The following is a 17,407-nucleotide window of genomic DNA, read 5'->3' as shown; positions in this document are numbered from 1 at the left end:
GTATCAGATGCTGAACATGTAATTTTTCCTGATAGTAGTCATACAAACAACATATTTTCTCTTTACAACACAGATAAACTGAATAAGATTAAAAGAAACTGTAAATCTATTATTAACATTAAGAAAAACAATTGAAATATTTTGAGACTAAATTTTAAAAATTTGAATTTCAATCTTATGTTAGTGTTCTTCATATTATTTTAGCGTACTAAGAGCAAGAATATATATTTATTTATACATATACATGTATATAAAATTAAAAGTGATACTTGAAGATGTTAGTAGAAATTTAAAGGAAATACTGTACTTATGTCTATTTTTGTATTCATTGATACATTCACACATTGATTCAATTATTTAATCATTTGTATATCCTTTTTATGATACATTTTTTTCAACGTAAGGCCATATTATATACTGGCCATAGGTAGGAAAGATGCACTCTAACAGATATAAATTATGATTCTCAGATAAGATGCATTTTTATGTTATGGAGGAAAAAATGTATACACTTAATCCTGATTAAAAAATAAAATAAGATTAAGTAAAGGAAAGAAGAAATAGGCATTTTTTATTTTAGCATTTACTTTAAATATTTTATAATATGTAAGCGTGGGGCAGCTTTTTTATTGCTTATTACAATTATTACATCATCAAGGGTGTGATTAATTTGTCAGACAGAGTTGGGGAGGACTTTCATCTAGATGGGAAAGGAAAGAAGAAGGAAAGCACAGCAAAATGAAAAGTCTTAAATCTAGGAAAAATAGGACTCTAGAAGGTGTGTACTAAAGACATCACTTCAGCTAATGAAATAAGGAAGAAAGGATTATTTCCTAATAATAATTTCTCCTCTTAATAATAAGGAAGCATTTGAATCACCATGAATGGTTGACCATTTGTTAAATCTTACTAAAACCTGTTTAAAATCACTACTGCTAACTAGCTAAGAGATGTCATATATAAACTTATTTTTCTAGTATTATTAAAATTCACTTTGACTTTAAGTAAAAAAAATCATTAAACATGAATCCACATGTCAAAAAAAGGGGTTACAAGATTAATTCCAAATGTTTCATGAGCCCCCAAGATTCCTGACCTTTTTTTTTTTTTTTTTTTTTTTTGAGATAGAGTCTCACTCTGTTGCCTGGGCTAGAGTGCTATGGCATCAGCCTAATCAGCCTAGCTCACAGCAACCTCAAACCCCTGGGCTCAAGCAATCCTTTTGCCTCAGCCTCCCAAGTAGCTGGGATTACAGGCATGCATGCGCCACTATGCCTGGCTAATTTTTTCCATATATTTTTAGTTGTCCAGCTAATTTCTTTCTATTTTTAGTAGAGACTGGGGTCTCAGTCTTGCTCAGGCTGGTTTCTAATTCATGACCTCGAGCGATCCTCCCACCTCAGCCTCCCAGTGTGCTAGGATTACAGGCATGAGCCACTATCCTGGGCCAAGATTCCTGACTTCTGACAAATATATATTAATTGTCTTAAAAATAACTTTAAAAAGTATAAAGAGATTTAACCATTAAATTCATGTTCAATATGGATGATGTTTAGAGTGGTGAAAGTTTATGCATATACACATACAAAGCATTTGAGAGAAGAAAACCATTTTGGAGAACGATTTGGAGACTCTATAATCCTATAGATTATAATTAAAAAGTATTTAATTTTGTCATTTTCTTTGATATAATACTGATTTTAAGAAGAATTTCAAGCAAAACCTCTAAACACACTTCCTGCTTTCTACCTGTTTATTCTGAAAAATGTTTAAATCACCACAGGCCAATCATAAAAGGCACATCTGCAAAATAATTTGAGCAACTGAAAGAACAATTACCACAGTATAAATGGATTTAAAAAGAGTATATCTGCACATACACAGCATAACACTTGGATGAACTGAAACTTTGGGGTCCGGTTAAAATGTTTAGATGACAAAGCAGATTTTTTCTGATGACATTGTAGCAATTCATATTAATTTAGGTTAGATCGCTGTCTTCCTAAGGCAACAAACTATTTATATCAGCTCTTCTCAAAAACAGACTGCATGTGTACACTCTTGATTAGTGACACATATTAAGATTTCATTTCATCCTTTGTGTTTAAATTGTTCCTTGCCAGAGGCAGGCATTTACTAAAAAATTCATTAAATGACATTATTCCATAAAAATTTTATGTAGAGGAAAAAATAAACTACTTTAGGTAACTGAACAGACTTGAAGATATTTGTTTTGAAAATTTTATTTTCTTGGAATACAAAAGAATATATTTATTTAAATTTAAAATAATTTGTAATTTTTTACATAGTTTTAAGAGTAAAAGCCAAGTGGTAAAGGTAATTTGGTGCCTATTTTTGCCCACATAATGAAACTATGGATATACTAAATAAGCATTTGATATATCTGTCTTATTTTTTAAACTCATTATATTTATTGCATGTATGTGACCCTTTAATACAATTCTCTTAGCATCTAAAAATCTTTATTTAAATAAAGAACACATAGATATTTCTTATAACAGCAATAAAATGGTCTTATATGACACATTTTCAATTTCAATTAAACAAATATTCATGTGTCTCAACTCCAACCAAATTTAACAAGTATAATGGGGATAAAACTAGTCAAAAAATTGAAGTGCTAGTGGAAAATCATAGACATGATCATTGCTTATTTTTTCTTGTTCTATCTTCCCACCCTCATGTTGGTGTATTACATAGAAAATTTAAAATTACCTAATTCCTGGAAAATATTATTTATGGCATAAGGATGACAATACTCTCATACATTTTATATAATGCAATATTTTAATAATAATAAGTGCCTATTTTACAATGGACATATTTAAATTTGCCAGATACAATATACAAGACCTATAGACTTTCATTGGTTAAGCTAACACATGATTCAGGGACATTATTTCCATATTTAGAATATGTGTTTGTAATCTAGCATAGTCATAAAAATACTAAAGTAACTGTTTTTTTCAATTATTAAAATAATTCTTTGTTAAAATATATTTCTCAATTCTGTTCCCACCCAACTTAACATTTCAAAGTCATGTCAGTAGCTGATATTATTTTATCTACTCATTCTCTATTTTATTCCACTGAAAATGTGATCCCTAAGGCCAGGTATTTTAGCTCTGTTATTGCTGCAGACACCACATATCTGGAACAGTGCCCCAAATGAGTGAGAGTCAATTATTATGTGTCGAATAAAACAGCAAATAAATGACTAATTGAATTAACATATTTTGCTCATTAAAAATGATAATCTCCTGTATTCATATCTATCTACCCTGAATTCATTACACTATTCTACTATCATTGTGTGCCCTTTCAATTTATTACAATTGGATGTATATCAACAAAAATAAAATTGCCTTTTTTTTAGGCAGAGTTTTTTATTTTTTGTCTCCCAGACTGAAGCACAGTGGTGTGATCACAGCTCTCTGCAACCTTCAACTCCCAAGCTCAGGGCTGAAGTAATGTCTAGCTCAGCCTTCAGAGTGGCCATGACTATGGGTACCACCATGCCCAGCCAATGTTTTTTTTTAGTGATGCTATCTCATTTTGTTTTAGAGATGCTATCTCATTTTATTGCTCAAGCTGGTCTCAAACTTCTGGCCTCAAACTATCCTCCCACCTCCACCTCCCAGGGTTCTGGGATTATAATTTAGGCCAACGCAGCTGGCCCTGTGTTTGCATATTAATATTAATGAAGTTTCAATTTTGTTTTCCAATCTGTGTCATTGCTTAATTTTATTTCAAATCTTGTTTCTATTTTAGTATTCACTCTTAGCAAATTATACCATTTTTTATGTCTTGTGTTTTCCAAAGGTAAAATAATGTTATTCGTTTTTCCACCAGTCTGACTCTTTAAGACTCAACTCAAATATAGAATCTTGTTGATAAAGCTTTGAACACTGACATAATATGTTGTAATTCTGAAAATAAATAAAATACTCTGGAAATGAATTTAAAGCTTTCTTGACTCTTTGAATAACTAAGTTAGCATATTCATAAATTTGAGTGCTTGAAAACTTGATAAAATTTTTGTAGAATGATGTTAAAATCAATATTATTTGTGCATATGTAGATATGGAGAAATATAAAACTGCATGATAATTAATAAAGAATAAATATTAAACATATTAACATTAATGTGAATTAATCATGAATATTAAGAAACAAATGCTGTGAATAAATGGCAAGTATCCTAGCGAAGTATGAACTCAGCTTCCAAACTGAGATAGCTTATATTAACTATTCCCAAGCTTACCTGGAGATTCATGAGTGAGAATAAATAATTGGTGATTTAATCAATGGAGATTTCGGAAATTAGTACAAAGAGTGGGGTTCTCTTTTTCATTCTTTGAGACCAGAGTGATATAAAAGATTAATAAGAAACTTACTGAGCAATATTCTTCCCTACAGGTGGGAAGAATTGAGTATTTCCTAAAATAACTAATCAATAAATAAACTAATCAATCATACTTGCTATTTCAGGAGCACATCCAGTTATTTTAAAGGAATTTTGGGTATTCAGTGCCCATAAGAAATTAGAGCAAACATTTTTTTAAGAGCTGCCAAGACAGAATAGAGAAAGTAGGAGAGAATCAAAGAGGATAAATATAAATGTTGAATATGGAATAGTAGGAAACATTCTGGAGATAGGCTGTGTCAATACTCAGATTTCTCCTAATATTTCTTCTCTGAATATAACATATAAGGAAACCTAACTATATATACTTTTTTTTCAAATACAACTGGATGATGGCATGGGACAAGTTTCAATGTATATTATAAGCACCAGATATATTACAGAAGCTGACATAATCCATTTTAGAAATGCCAATGTTCCTCACCTGTTCATTAATAGCTTAAATTACTTTAAATGGAATATGTGTGTGTATGCCTATATGAAATTAATTCTTATATATATGAGTTTGATAAGGCTTCCATAACAAAGTACCACAGATTATGTGACTTAGATAAGAAGTTGTTTTCTAACAGTTCTGGAGGCTAGAAGTACCAGATCAAGGGAGTTGACAGGTTTAATTTCTCCTGAAGCTCTCACCTTGGCTTACAGGTGTCTGCCTTTCAATGGGGACGTCACACTGTCTTCCCCCAGTCTGGGTTGTCTGGCTTAATCTCCTCTTATTCAGCCACCAGCCATATTGTATCACAGCCCTCCCGTATGATCTCATTTTACCTTATTTACCATTTTAAAGGGCCTATCTTCATCACATTCTGAGGTACTAGGGATTAGGTTTTCAACATATGAATTTGGAGGAGGGAGACACACAGTTATGTTATTGAAAATACTGTTAAAAAGCAAATAATTATGAGAAAGGTAATTCATCCATTGATTTAAATCCATCTTAGAATATCAAGGATCATAGAAAACTGCAATGAGTGTGAGAGCAGAAAACACCTCAGAATCAGAGAGAGTGTAAGAGTTGGGAAAGAAAAAAGTAGATAATAACACAAAGGGAAACCTTACATATTGCATTTATTGTCATATGCCTGAGCCTTTGTATAATTAAAAAGAAAAAACAGTTGTAGATAGGTATTATATAGTCAGGGTCATTGTATGAACCAGCACTATGTTTATTAAAGGCTCCCAAACATTATTGTACCAAGATTCATTGGGAAATTCCATAAAAGGCTCAGACTCCTCCACTCTCAAGCTTCTCATTTCCATGACCAGGATGGGTCCCAAGAATCTGTAGTTTAAGAAACGTCCAAGAAAATTCTTACAGAATTGATCATAGAGCCCATTTTGAGAAACACTGGCATACACAAATTGCTAATTTTGGTTTTTCGTTAAAATTTTAAAGCAGTGATCTAAGAAAGAAGATATTGTCTGGATAATTTAATTTTATTTGTTCAAAGGAATCTTTCCCTTACTTACTCTCTGACTCACATCAAGTTAGTTGCTATCTCTCTATTTGCTTTAGTATTAATCACCTAACTACCTCTTCATTCATTCCATCAACGTATATTTATTGAGTACTACCACATGCCATACTGTGCACTGCTGATGACTTTATTAACAAAGCTGAAATATTTTACATCCTTATTTTATGCAGATGTTATATTGCTGGAAGCCATTTTTAATCAAAAGTTCTTATATTTGCATTGAGTCATAATTTTGGGAAGACTGTTAAAGGTTATTCAGGCAAAACTACTCCTAAATCACTGGTTTTCTTTGTATTTCGTCTGTGTAGCTGTTCCTGTCAGTCTGGTGCAATGAACCAACCTGAATGATGACATATCAACTCCCATTAGTAGCTGAATTGATACACAAAGCTTCTGGGGAGAGTCTACATTAGTCCTGGAAGTAAATTCAAATATGTTGGAAAATTGTTTCCCATTTCAATCTGATATTTTTAAAACAATGTGATTTAACATCTTGTAAATGCATTAGGGTTCTGAATACTACTGAGAAAAAAAGCACATGTGTAAAGATTTTCTTGCCTTACTTTGTCTTTATGTGTAAGTTGAAATTATTTCAGCTTTTAGAAACATAAATGATTTGACAGTTCTGCATTTTATTTTCAGCACTAATTTCCTACTAGCAAATCTCCCCCATGAACAAGGCAAAAAGACCATGCCACCATCCTGTACAAATCATTTCAGCAAACGGGAGATTTCTTAGAAGCCATATTAAGCACATTCTCCTTCTTCATGTGATTGATTATCCATAACATCATCAGTTAGACAACAGCCTATTTCACCTTCAAACAAAGGAACTAAATTTAGTTAAACAGAGAGAATGAGAATGATAAGAGAAAGGGAGAGAGACAGCGGGAGAGAGAGAGAGAGAACACATGCATGCACACACTTTTTTTTAAATAATTATCTGCCATTTAGTTATTCAATTATTGGGTCTTAGATTAAACCTCATGAGATTTTCCTTTTTCCAGTTACTTTCTATAAGCAGAGCAGAGGCTAGATTCCATTCTACATATGTGTGATTTTTGACCACCTAGAAAATAGATCAGTCCATGAGGAAAGTACATACCCATTTGCTTTTTAATCTCAAAAATGTATTATTTTTGTTTTTTTAAACCTGTAACAAGACTGTAAAATTAAATGAATTTTTAGTCTGTATGTCAGAAATATTGAATTGGCATAAACACATCTTTAAATGACTGCATTTTCAGGACAAGGTATTCTAAGAACTGCTTCAGTAGCCATTTAACTATTATCTCACTTTTCACAATTTTTTTTCTTATTTCTTCTTCACAATTCATCCATATATCCAAACTTTTGTTTTCTGTCATATTAATCTTCTCACATTTTTTTCTTCTAAGATCCAAAATTTGGTCCGAAGAAATGGCAAAGATATGATTTCTACTGTATACAACATAAATATTGATTCTTAATTTTTTCATATTAACAGCTGGTGTAATTAAAGACTTCATTTCAATCCATGTATATCACAAAGCCTAAAACATCCTTAAATTCTGCCTCTTTTCTCCATGCCCAATGTCATAAAACAGCTACTCCCTTAGCTAGTTCATGAATTTTGTAATGTAGATTTTCACGCCACCCTTTTTACTGGTCTCTTTATTAATAGTTTTTTCTGGGTTCAACTATGCTAAGCCCTTTGAATACACTATCCTTTCTAGCATATATGCCCGAACGCAGGAATGCGCACTTGCACACACACACACACACACAATAACATTTGTTCTGGATCACTCAGGAAGTGTGTAGCAGAACTTAGACTCGAATCCAGATCTTTCTGATTCCACTGTCTATCTATCCTCTTAAGCAACGTGCTCTATTACCTTTTTCTTGGTCTTCCCACTAGACTGTGAACTCTGTGAGGACAAGAACCAGGACTTATCCTACAGGCTAGAGAAGAGTTGTAATTCAATATATTTAATAAATGAATCTATTTAAATAGGAGAATCATATTTGTTTTTTCCTGCCAGATTGAGCCCAATAAAATACCAGACTATCTACACAGAGTATATTAGACAAATGTATTTAGGAAGTACACTACTGCTTCATTTAGTATTCCAGGTGAGCGTTTGGGATCAATGATTAAAACCACATGTAGAATATTTGAACAACTATGGGAAGTATATTTGGAGGTATATTGGGAAGTATATTCAGAACTGTCCTGGATGGCAGTGAATTCTTCCTCAAGGAAGTTATTCAGGCAAAATGTGACTGATCGCTGGATCTAGCTTTAAGAGAACAAACTTGTTGTTAGGGAATGGAAATAATTATTAGACTATGAAGTACGTTAGGTCATTGCATACTCAAATTATTTAAATTTTGTTTTATAATGGATTCCATAAAATAGCTCCACTCCCTATAATTTCCACAAGGAAGTGACTACACAAAATGCACTCTTTAGATTGCACATCATCAATTTATTTCCAGTTTGAACACTGTTTTATATTATTTTGAAACTGTTTTATCAGAATAAAAATGTTTAAATGTTCATGGCGCAGATGATAAAATAGCAAACCTCTGGGGATGACTATGTATATTTGTGCCACAGTTGCCAATGTTAAAAAGTCCTAAAACATGTTCCAATAACATAACAAATCAAAAGTGACACAGTTAATTCAAGAGAAAGGGTCAGCATACACTATGTAATCCCTTTTTTGCTGACTTGCACAAGAGCGAACATCAGTATGTAATGATGCATTATGACATAAAATAGCAGGGGTAAGGGGCAAGCATAGACAGAAATCTTTTCTGCAGCATTTATGAAAGATTCAGAGCCACTTACTGCCCTTTTTTGCTGGTCTAAGCATGAATCAGTTTAACAGCTCAATTTACAATGTTATTGCTCATGGAAGGAATAAAAAAAAGGTATCAGATGCTCTAAGAAATCTATGTAAGTGAGAAATTAGCAATTTTCAATTTTGTACAGTGAGAATGTTTGTTTTCTCAAATGCAATTTGGTATCCATAGAGAAAATGAATAAAATTTATGCTCCACTAAAAGGACAAATGTATGGGTAGGTGAATACATTTAGCCATAAAAATGAAGTAATTTTTCATAGTCCTGAATTAGTTTCTACAGCAATAGGGAAATCTTAGATTTATTTTTGCTTTTTAGTAGCAGAGAGTTCTTTATTCTATTAACTCAATATTCTTTAGATGTATTTGGACATCTTAGGAATGAAATTGATAAGTCAAGTGACAAAAATTAAATATCAGTTAACTGAAGAAAACATTGCTTAAATGGATAACATTCAAATCAACCTAAGTCAATTTTCAGCCTGGTAAAAACAATATGGCTTCTCTAACAATCGGGTTACTTTAATGGAGAAGCAAACAAATACACAAGGACCAATTTGGTTCTCCCATTTCAATTCCCAAGTTAGGAAAAAGTGAAATTTGGTTCATGACTTTAAGGAGTGTTATAACATATTTTTTATTATTATTTCAGAATATTACAGGAATACAACTGTTTTGGTTACATGAATTGCTTTTGTACAGTTTGCATCAAAGATATAAGTGTAGCCATCACCTGGATAGTGTGCATTGTACCCGTTAGGTGTTAATTTACACATCCCCCCCACTTCCCCCCCACCTGCTTGATTTCTATTGAGTTTTACTATTATACATACACATGAGTGTTGATCAATTAATTTCAATTAAATAGTGAGTGCATGTGGTGTTTGTTTTTCCATTCTTGTGACACTTCACTTAGAAGAATTGTTTCCAGTTCTATCTAGGTTGATGAGAAATGTATTAGTTCATATTTTTTTATGGCTGTGTAGAACTCTATGATATACACATAACCACATTTTATTCATCCACTCATGTATCGATGGGTACTTGGGTTGATTCCACAACTTTGCAATTGTGAATTGTGCTGCCATAAACATTAGTGTGCACATGTCTTTTTGATAAAATTACTTTTTTTCCTTTCAATAAATACCCAGTAATGAAATAGCTGGATCAAATGGTAGGTCTACTTTTAGTTCTTTGAGGTCTCTCCATACTACTTTCCATAGAGGTTGTCCTAGTTTCCAGCCCTACCAATAGTGTATAAGTGTTCCTTTCTCCCTACGTCAATGCTGGCATCTGTTGTTTCGGGATTTTTTAAATTTAATTTCAGAATATTATAGGGATACAAACACTTTGGTTACATACATCGCCTTTGCACTGCCTGAGTCAGAGCCAGAAGCATGACCATTCCCCAGACAGTGCTCACCGCACCCATTAGGTGTGAATTTACCCGTCCCCTCCTCCCATCTGCACAACACTTGGCGAATGTTACCTCCCTTTGTGCACACAAGTGTTGATCAGTTAGTGCCAATTTGATGGTGAGTACATGTGGTGCTTGTTTTTCCTTTCTTGAGATACTACACTTAGAAGAATGGGCTCCAGCTCCACCCAGAATAATATAAGAGGTATTAGTTCACCATTTTTTTTTAATTAATTTATTTTTTTTTCTGAGACAGAGTCTCCCTCTGTTGTCTGGGCTAGAGTGCCGTGGCGTCAGCCTAGCTCACAGCAACCTCAAACTCCTGGGCTCAAGCGATCCTTCTGCCTCAGCCTCCCGAGTAGCTGAGACTACGGGCATGCACCACCATGCCTGGCTAATTTTTTATATATATATATTTAGTTGGCCAATTAATTTCTTTCTATTTTTTAGTAGAGACAGGGTCTCACTCTTGCTCAGGCTGGTTTTGAACTCCTGACCTTGAGTGATCCTCCTACCTCGGCCTCCCAGAGTTACAGGTGTGAGCCACCATGCCCGGCCTGTTTTTTAAAGCTGAGTAGTATACCATGGTATATGTATACATTTAATTAATTCATTCATGTATTGATGGGCACTTGGGTTGTTTCCACATCTTTGCAATTGTGAATTGTGCTGCTATAAACATTTGATTATAGATATTTTTTTTGACCCCAAATGAAGAATATGATTTCATTTTAAAAACATAAACACAATCATTTAAATTCAGACTTCTTTTTAAGCAATCCATCTAGATTCTGGATAAAGTCAATGGACCCAAGTCATTTCTGAGCAATATAATTGGCTAGGTCTACCTGCTGAAGGAGAGTTTAATGATGTCTTTTGTTCCTTTGGGTAGATGCCCAATAGGGGGATTGCTGGATCAAATGGTAGTTCTACTTTAAGTTCTTTGGGATATCTCCACATTACTTTCCACAAAGGCTGTACTAGTTTGCAGTCCCACCAGCAGTGTATGAGTGTTCCTATCCCTCCACATCCACACTAACATTTGCTGTTTTGGGACTTTTTGATAAAAGACATTCTCAATGGAGTTAGGTGATATGTCATTGTGATTTTAATTTGCATTTTCCTGATGATTAGAGACACCGAACATTTTTTCACATGTTTATTAGCCATTACTCTACCTCCTTTTCAAAACAAGCTACCCAAAGTGATCTATAGATTCAATGCAATCCCCATTAAAATATCAACATCATTTTTTGCAGATCTAGAGAAAATATGGTTTGTATGCTATAACTAACTAAATTGAGCAGGTGTGCTAGCTTGTACAGGAATATAAAGAGAAGGTAAAATAACTTTTCATTGTGGGATTATTCATATAATTTTGGATAAAAACATGAGATAAGGTCTAGGAGTCCTGAGTTTTAATTCTAATTATTCTAATTAACTCTGAGCCTAGAACAATTGAAACCTACATGTGAGCAAGTTTGAGGCTCAGCTTCCAATGTCCTCACATTTAAATTTAGAGTTTCAGATCAAATCATCTCCAAGGTCTCTTTCAACTCCAACACTCTGGAATTTTGCAATACTGCTTTTGGATATAGTATCATTCCAAAGATAACAAACAACATCCATTTGGAACATTGCCTCAAAATAGGTGGAAGAGAGAGAAGTGTTTACATTCTGAGTTAGGGAATTTATTAAGATTTAATGCCTTTCGGCCGGGCGCAGTGGCTCACGCCTGTAATCCTAGCTCTCTGGGAGGCTGAGGCGGGCGGATTGCTCAAGGTCAGGAGTTCGAAACCAGCCTGAGCAAGAGCGAGACCCCGTCTCTACTATAAATAGAAAGAAATTAATTGGCCAACTAATATATATATATATAAAATTAGCCGGGCATGGTGGCGTATGCCTGTAGTCCCAGCTACTCGGGAGGCTGAGGCAGCAGGATCGCTTGAGCCCAGGAGTTTGAGGTTGCTGTGAGCTAGGCTGAAGCCACGGCACTCACTCTAGCCTGGGCAACAAAGCGAGACTCTGTCTCAAAAAAAAAAAAAAAAAAAAAAAAGATTTAATGCCTTTGGCAGAGCAAGACCAAAAAAAGCATGGTATTTCTTAGGGTGAATTCTTACAAATTCAAGTCACTTGGAAAATGTCTTGAAAATACAGAGTGATGGAGCAAGAAACCACTTACCCCTTATTAAGCGTGGTATCAGCCAGTTGCCACAGAAATGTCTGCTGAGCAAGGTCTTTCTGTTTGGAAGAACAAAGTTTTGAGTTCTGACTTGGCCACTAGCTTGCTTGACAAGCTACTTACATTTTGGCGGACTTTATTTTCCTCATTCTAAAAATGGAGAGACTTGCATTTTACTTACATTTTCATTTTCAAACTTAGATAAAACTGTTAAGTGCCCAACACTAAAAGATGTTTGTTAAATGTTAATTCCCTTTCCCTTGCTTGCAGTATTTACCTAGGCCACTGTAGTGTTTTTTGACCCATGTATTTTGAAGTTGTTAGATGGGAACATTTCAAAGTACTAGAAAGGAGAAACAGCTTTTTTCCCCACTTCAATTTAGCAAGCCATTTATGTTAAACTAGATTCAGACAAACCTGCATTTAAAAACTTTAAGTGCACTGTGAATAGTAGAGTATTTTGGAGGAAAAAAACAAAAATAAGAACCTCATCTCCTTCAAAGAGCTTCTAAAGCAATGCTTTAGTGCCTACTGTGGAACTCAGATAAACACTGTTAGTAAAAATGGTAAATGTTAATCATACTCAGAATTTTTCTACATTGGAACAATAGGGCTTAATTTTGGAAGTTAGATGCAGTTCATTTCACTGCTCTTGTCAGGTGGCATTACTGGAAAAACTGAAGCACTGTCTTAATAGTTATAGCTAAATACATTGTATGTTTTTATATATTTTTCAGTGAAGTGCTAATGTTCATATTTTGATGCATTGAAAAAATACCACTGTCAAGATTTTTAAATTCCTTATCCCATTTTCTATTTCTATATTGAATTTCTAATTCTCATTTAATAAAAGAAATCTATTGAACTCTAGAGAATCAAAATATTTACTAGTTATCTATGGCATTTATTACTGTGAGGGCCAAAAAGCAACAAAACTGGTGTGTTTTTACATTTTTAAAATTTTGCTTTTGATTTAAATTTCAAGTGTCAAAATCAATTTCCATTTATGATTATGGGTAAGCATTGTACTGAAAAGGAACATATTCAATATATTCATGGAATGGAAGAGACCAAAAATGATAAGAAACCCAATAAAAGGTCTGGTCAGCATTCTGATCACTTTAATTTATGTCATGCTGATGCTGTCTACTCATTTGAGAGGACATATGTCAACTTCGTTAGAAAAGAAACTGTTAACAGAATAATAAATTAAACATAGGCTTTGTATGCTCTTTTATATGGTTGTTCTTTTGTGACCAGCTCCATTAGTCCAGAATCAACCTACAAATATGGTCCCTGACCCTAAGAAAGATGCTGTGTCTATATATGACTTAACTAGAGAACAAGTGAGGAAGCACAAAATAATAGAAAACAAATTATTCTTAAACTCGGAGAGGATAATGAATCATAATGTTTGACAGATTGTAATGAGAAACCTAGGGACTGAGTTACAACCTCTTAACAGTGAATCGATATGGGAACCAAAGCCAGGCAGGAAAAGGCAGCCTGCTGTGATCCACATTTTACTCAGACCACCAAGTTCAAAGTTATATATCATCATCTATGAACTCAAAAATTGGGGTTGAGGGGTAGATTAGGGCAGACACAACTGCATGCTATTTCTTATGTGATAACTTCTATAGAAAAGACAGTGATATCACTTAAAATTTTGGCTCTAAAGTTGTGCATGGCACAATTTGTTCTGTGTTTTAGAGAGAGATATTACATCAATAACTATAGTCATCATTTCTAAATATCATCCGCACTTGCATTTAAAGGTACATCTTCCAGGCAAACAAGGAATGTTTTGTAGTTATTGTTCTTGTTGCTCTCAGTTTTTGCTTGTTTTTTTGCTATTTGCTTACTATGGCCAATTGGAGTGGCCATAGTAAGTGACTTTGAAAATAGCTAACAAACATTTAAGTACATACCTAATCTACACTCAGCACTTTCAAACACCATCTCCAAGGCTTAGGAATTATTATTATCATCCCATTTTTAAGATGAGGGAAGTGAAACATTGAGTGACATTCGATGCTTTAGTCTTGGAGGCACCTTGGAAGCTCCTGAAGATGTTTTAAAGATACCACCATTGCTTTAGTTTAGAATCCATGGGAGATGGAATCAGACATTGGCAGTTTTGAAGCCTTCCAGATGGTAGTGATATGAAAACAAAGTTGAGAAGCACCAATTAAATAATTTTTCCAAAGTAGCACAATGAATGAGCATGGATTCAGGATTAGCACCTAGAAAGACAGATTATTGATGAAATATTCTACTGTCCTATAAGGTGTATCTGTGGAAGCAACAAGAGGATGGAATCAGCATTATAGTTCATACCTGCTCCAAATTTATGACAGCATGTTATGGCAGGTGCTCAGCACCTTGTTCTAGGAATATCTCCCACTTGTTCCTTTAAAAGGAATATGTGGCTTCTCACTGATCTTACTGTACAGATAACATTTGTTCTTTTTGTCTGCAAAGACAAAGGTCCTCAGAAGCTGGCCTCTTTCTATCCTCCTACTCACATCCCCTTGAAGAATCTAGTCAGGCAGTGGCCTGTTCCCCCACCCCATCTCTAGTCTAGGTTTTCCCAGTGGTTGTGGCCTCTGCCTAGATTATCATTGCTTTCCTTCTCTCCAAAATGAAATCTCTGCTTTACCTTCAAATTTTATGTAACTGGTTAAGTCTCAGGAAGAACATAATTTTTATGACTAATTCAAAACCTCCTTACTGGTAACTTTGTGGATTCTCAAAGCTTTGCATTCCTTTCATCCACTTTCACACTGTTACTTGTTAACTATATGTAGGTTATTCCTGAATCTAAGTATCTAACTTCCATCACTTTCCCTCACCCTAAACCAAGTACTTTGTGAACATCTTTTCACTTTATTCATGCCATCTGAAACTCTAGCTTGCTTATGGCAAAACTCAGCATCTGGCTCTAAAATGTAGTTCACCTAAAGTTTTTAAATGGATGAAGGACATTGGTGTTCTCTTCATTGCCAGGGCTTAAATTGTTAGAACTACTCATGATTCCTCTTTCATCCAGCCTGTGTACTTCGTTTCTTCATCCTGATAATGGAACACTCAAATTGTCTCTTTAGTCTTGTTTCTTCTTTTTCATTTCCATTGCTATTGACAAGTTAAGCTCCCAGCATTTTAAATGTAGACCAGCATAGCATTTCTCAACATGTATTGGACAACACATATTAGACTCGTGTGCAGATTTTATTATAATGTTGATATCTGTGCTTTATCCCAGAGCAAATGAGTTTGAATATCTGGGTGTGAAGCCTTAGAGTCCTCATTTTAGGAAGTTTCCACATCCACTGAAGTTTGAAAATCATGCAACTGAAATAACTTTTTAAGCATTGTATCATTCTCAATCCTTTCTTGCTTTAATTGACTATAGATGCTCTTTCTGCATTAACTTTCCAATGAATTATTCCAGTAATAATACTGGAATACTCAAATTAAAAAAAACTAAATAAATTCTGAAATTCCATTGCAAGGTTTAAAAAAACCAAAAATACATTTAAAGCTTTAGTGAAGATATTTTGCTTCTACTATGCAGTTTCAATTATTTTTCTACATATATTCCTTTTGGTTTTGCTAAGCTCAGACTGCAAAATATATATATATATATATATATATATATTTTAAATTCCATATCAGATTTGCCTTTGTGGATGTCAGCTTGCTATTTCTCCATCTAGAATGTGCTTGCTTCAATAAATGCCTCAAATGATAAACTTCTGTGCTCACATCAAGTGACACCTTCATAATTACTCTTTGCTGACCACTGAATGTTGAGAGCCATGATTTTTATTAGGCACCCAAAATACTTACAACAGCTATTTCATGGCTTGTACCAACTCAATTTCATCATCCTTTTAAAAATAGAATAAGGATCCCTGAGCTGAGTCTCATCTCTCCTTTTACCTCATGTATGCCGTGCATTCAATTTCTAAAGACGTTTGTCTCAATGTAACTGCGAGGCTTGGGTGCAACTGCTGCTGCAATTAATCCATGAGCCACCTCTGATGGGGACATTCAGATGCCTCTGCCTTGAGATCTCAGTGCAAATGTTGTGTCTGTACAACTCAGATGTTTCTAATTCAAGATTTGCCAAAAATGTCCTTGTCTGGAGAGTTTTCTTATCAAAGGCAAAACACTTCTCTTTTTTTTCTTCCACATGACACCTTCTGGCATTTCCTTCCCCCTCCCCCAAATACTTTCATTATTCATGTTTTCAATCTGATTGAGTTTAAATGATTAATGATTAATGGATAATACCTCTCTCCCAATTTACAAGCAACTGAAAAATGAGAAGTTAGATTAATGTAGAATAAACTAATACTATTGATTAAAACTGGATCCAAAGATGGAGCATAGGAGAATGGCCAAATTACCTTGTCACCCTTACCTGAATTAGGATGACTCATTTCACCCTATCAACTGGATAACCTCACACCTTCTCTCCAGGGGCAGGCTCTTCATTGCATTGCAGAAGAACAGATGAGAATGGACCTGTTGGAAGGAAACATTTCTTCCCCACTCCTGATGTTCTATTCCACAACCAGGCCCTCTCATGAAACATTCCTGCATCACTGATCTGTAGCCCTCATTTGTGTCTTTAAGGTAATTAGAAGTAAATACTTCTTTTTCATTTCCATATACTCCTTTTTGTTTTTGTTTATAAAACCAGAGTTCCGTTTCATGGGTAGGACATGAATCCCAACTGCTTCTCCACGGCACAATATAAGGAGGAAATCTCCTGCGGAAAGGGTTCTGTCATCCAGTTTGACCAAAAGCATGCTAGTAAGTCTTTAAATATGAGTCACATTCTCCATATTGATTCCATCAGGAATAGAGGTGATATCACTAACAAAATGTATATCTGTAAAAATATGCCAGATGGTGTCACTTATCTGGTAAAACCCTCTAATTATTCCCTGTTTTACACAGAGAAATCCAAAGTGCCCACCCCAGCTTCACAGCCCTCTGTGAGAGGGCTCCCTGTGCATT

Source organism: Microcebus murinus, chromosome 3, assembly GCF_040939455.1.
Source record: "Microcebus murinus isolate Inina chromosome 3, M.murinus_Inina_mat1.0, whole genome shotgun sequence".
NCBI classification, from domain to species: domain Eukaryota; kingdom Metazoa; phylum Chordata; class Mammalia; order Primates; family Cheirogaleidae; genus Microcebus; species Microcebus murinus.
Note: the sequence above shows the minus strand (reverse complement) of the source record.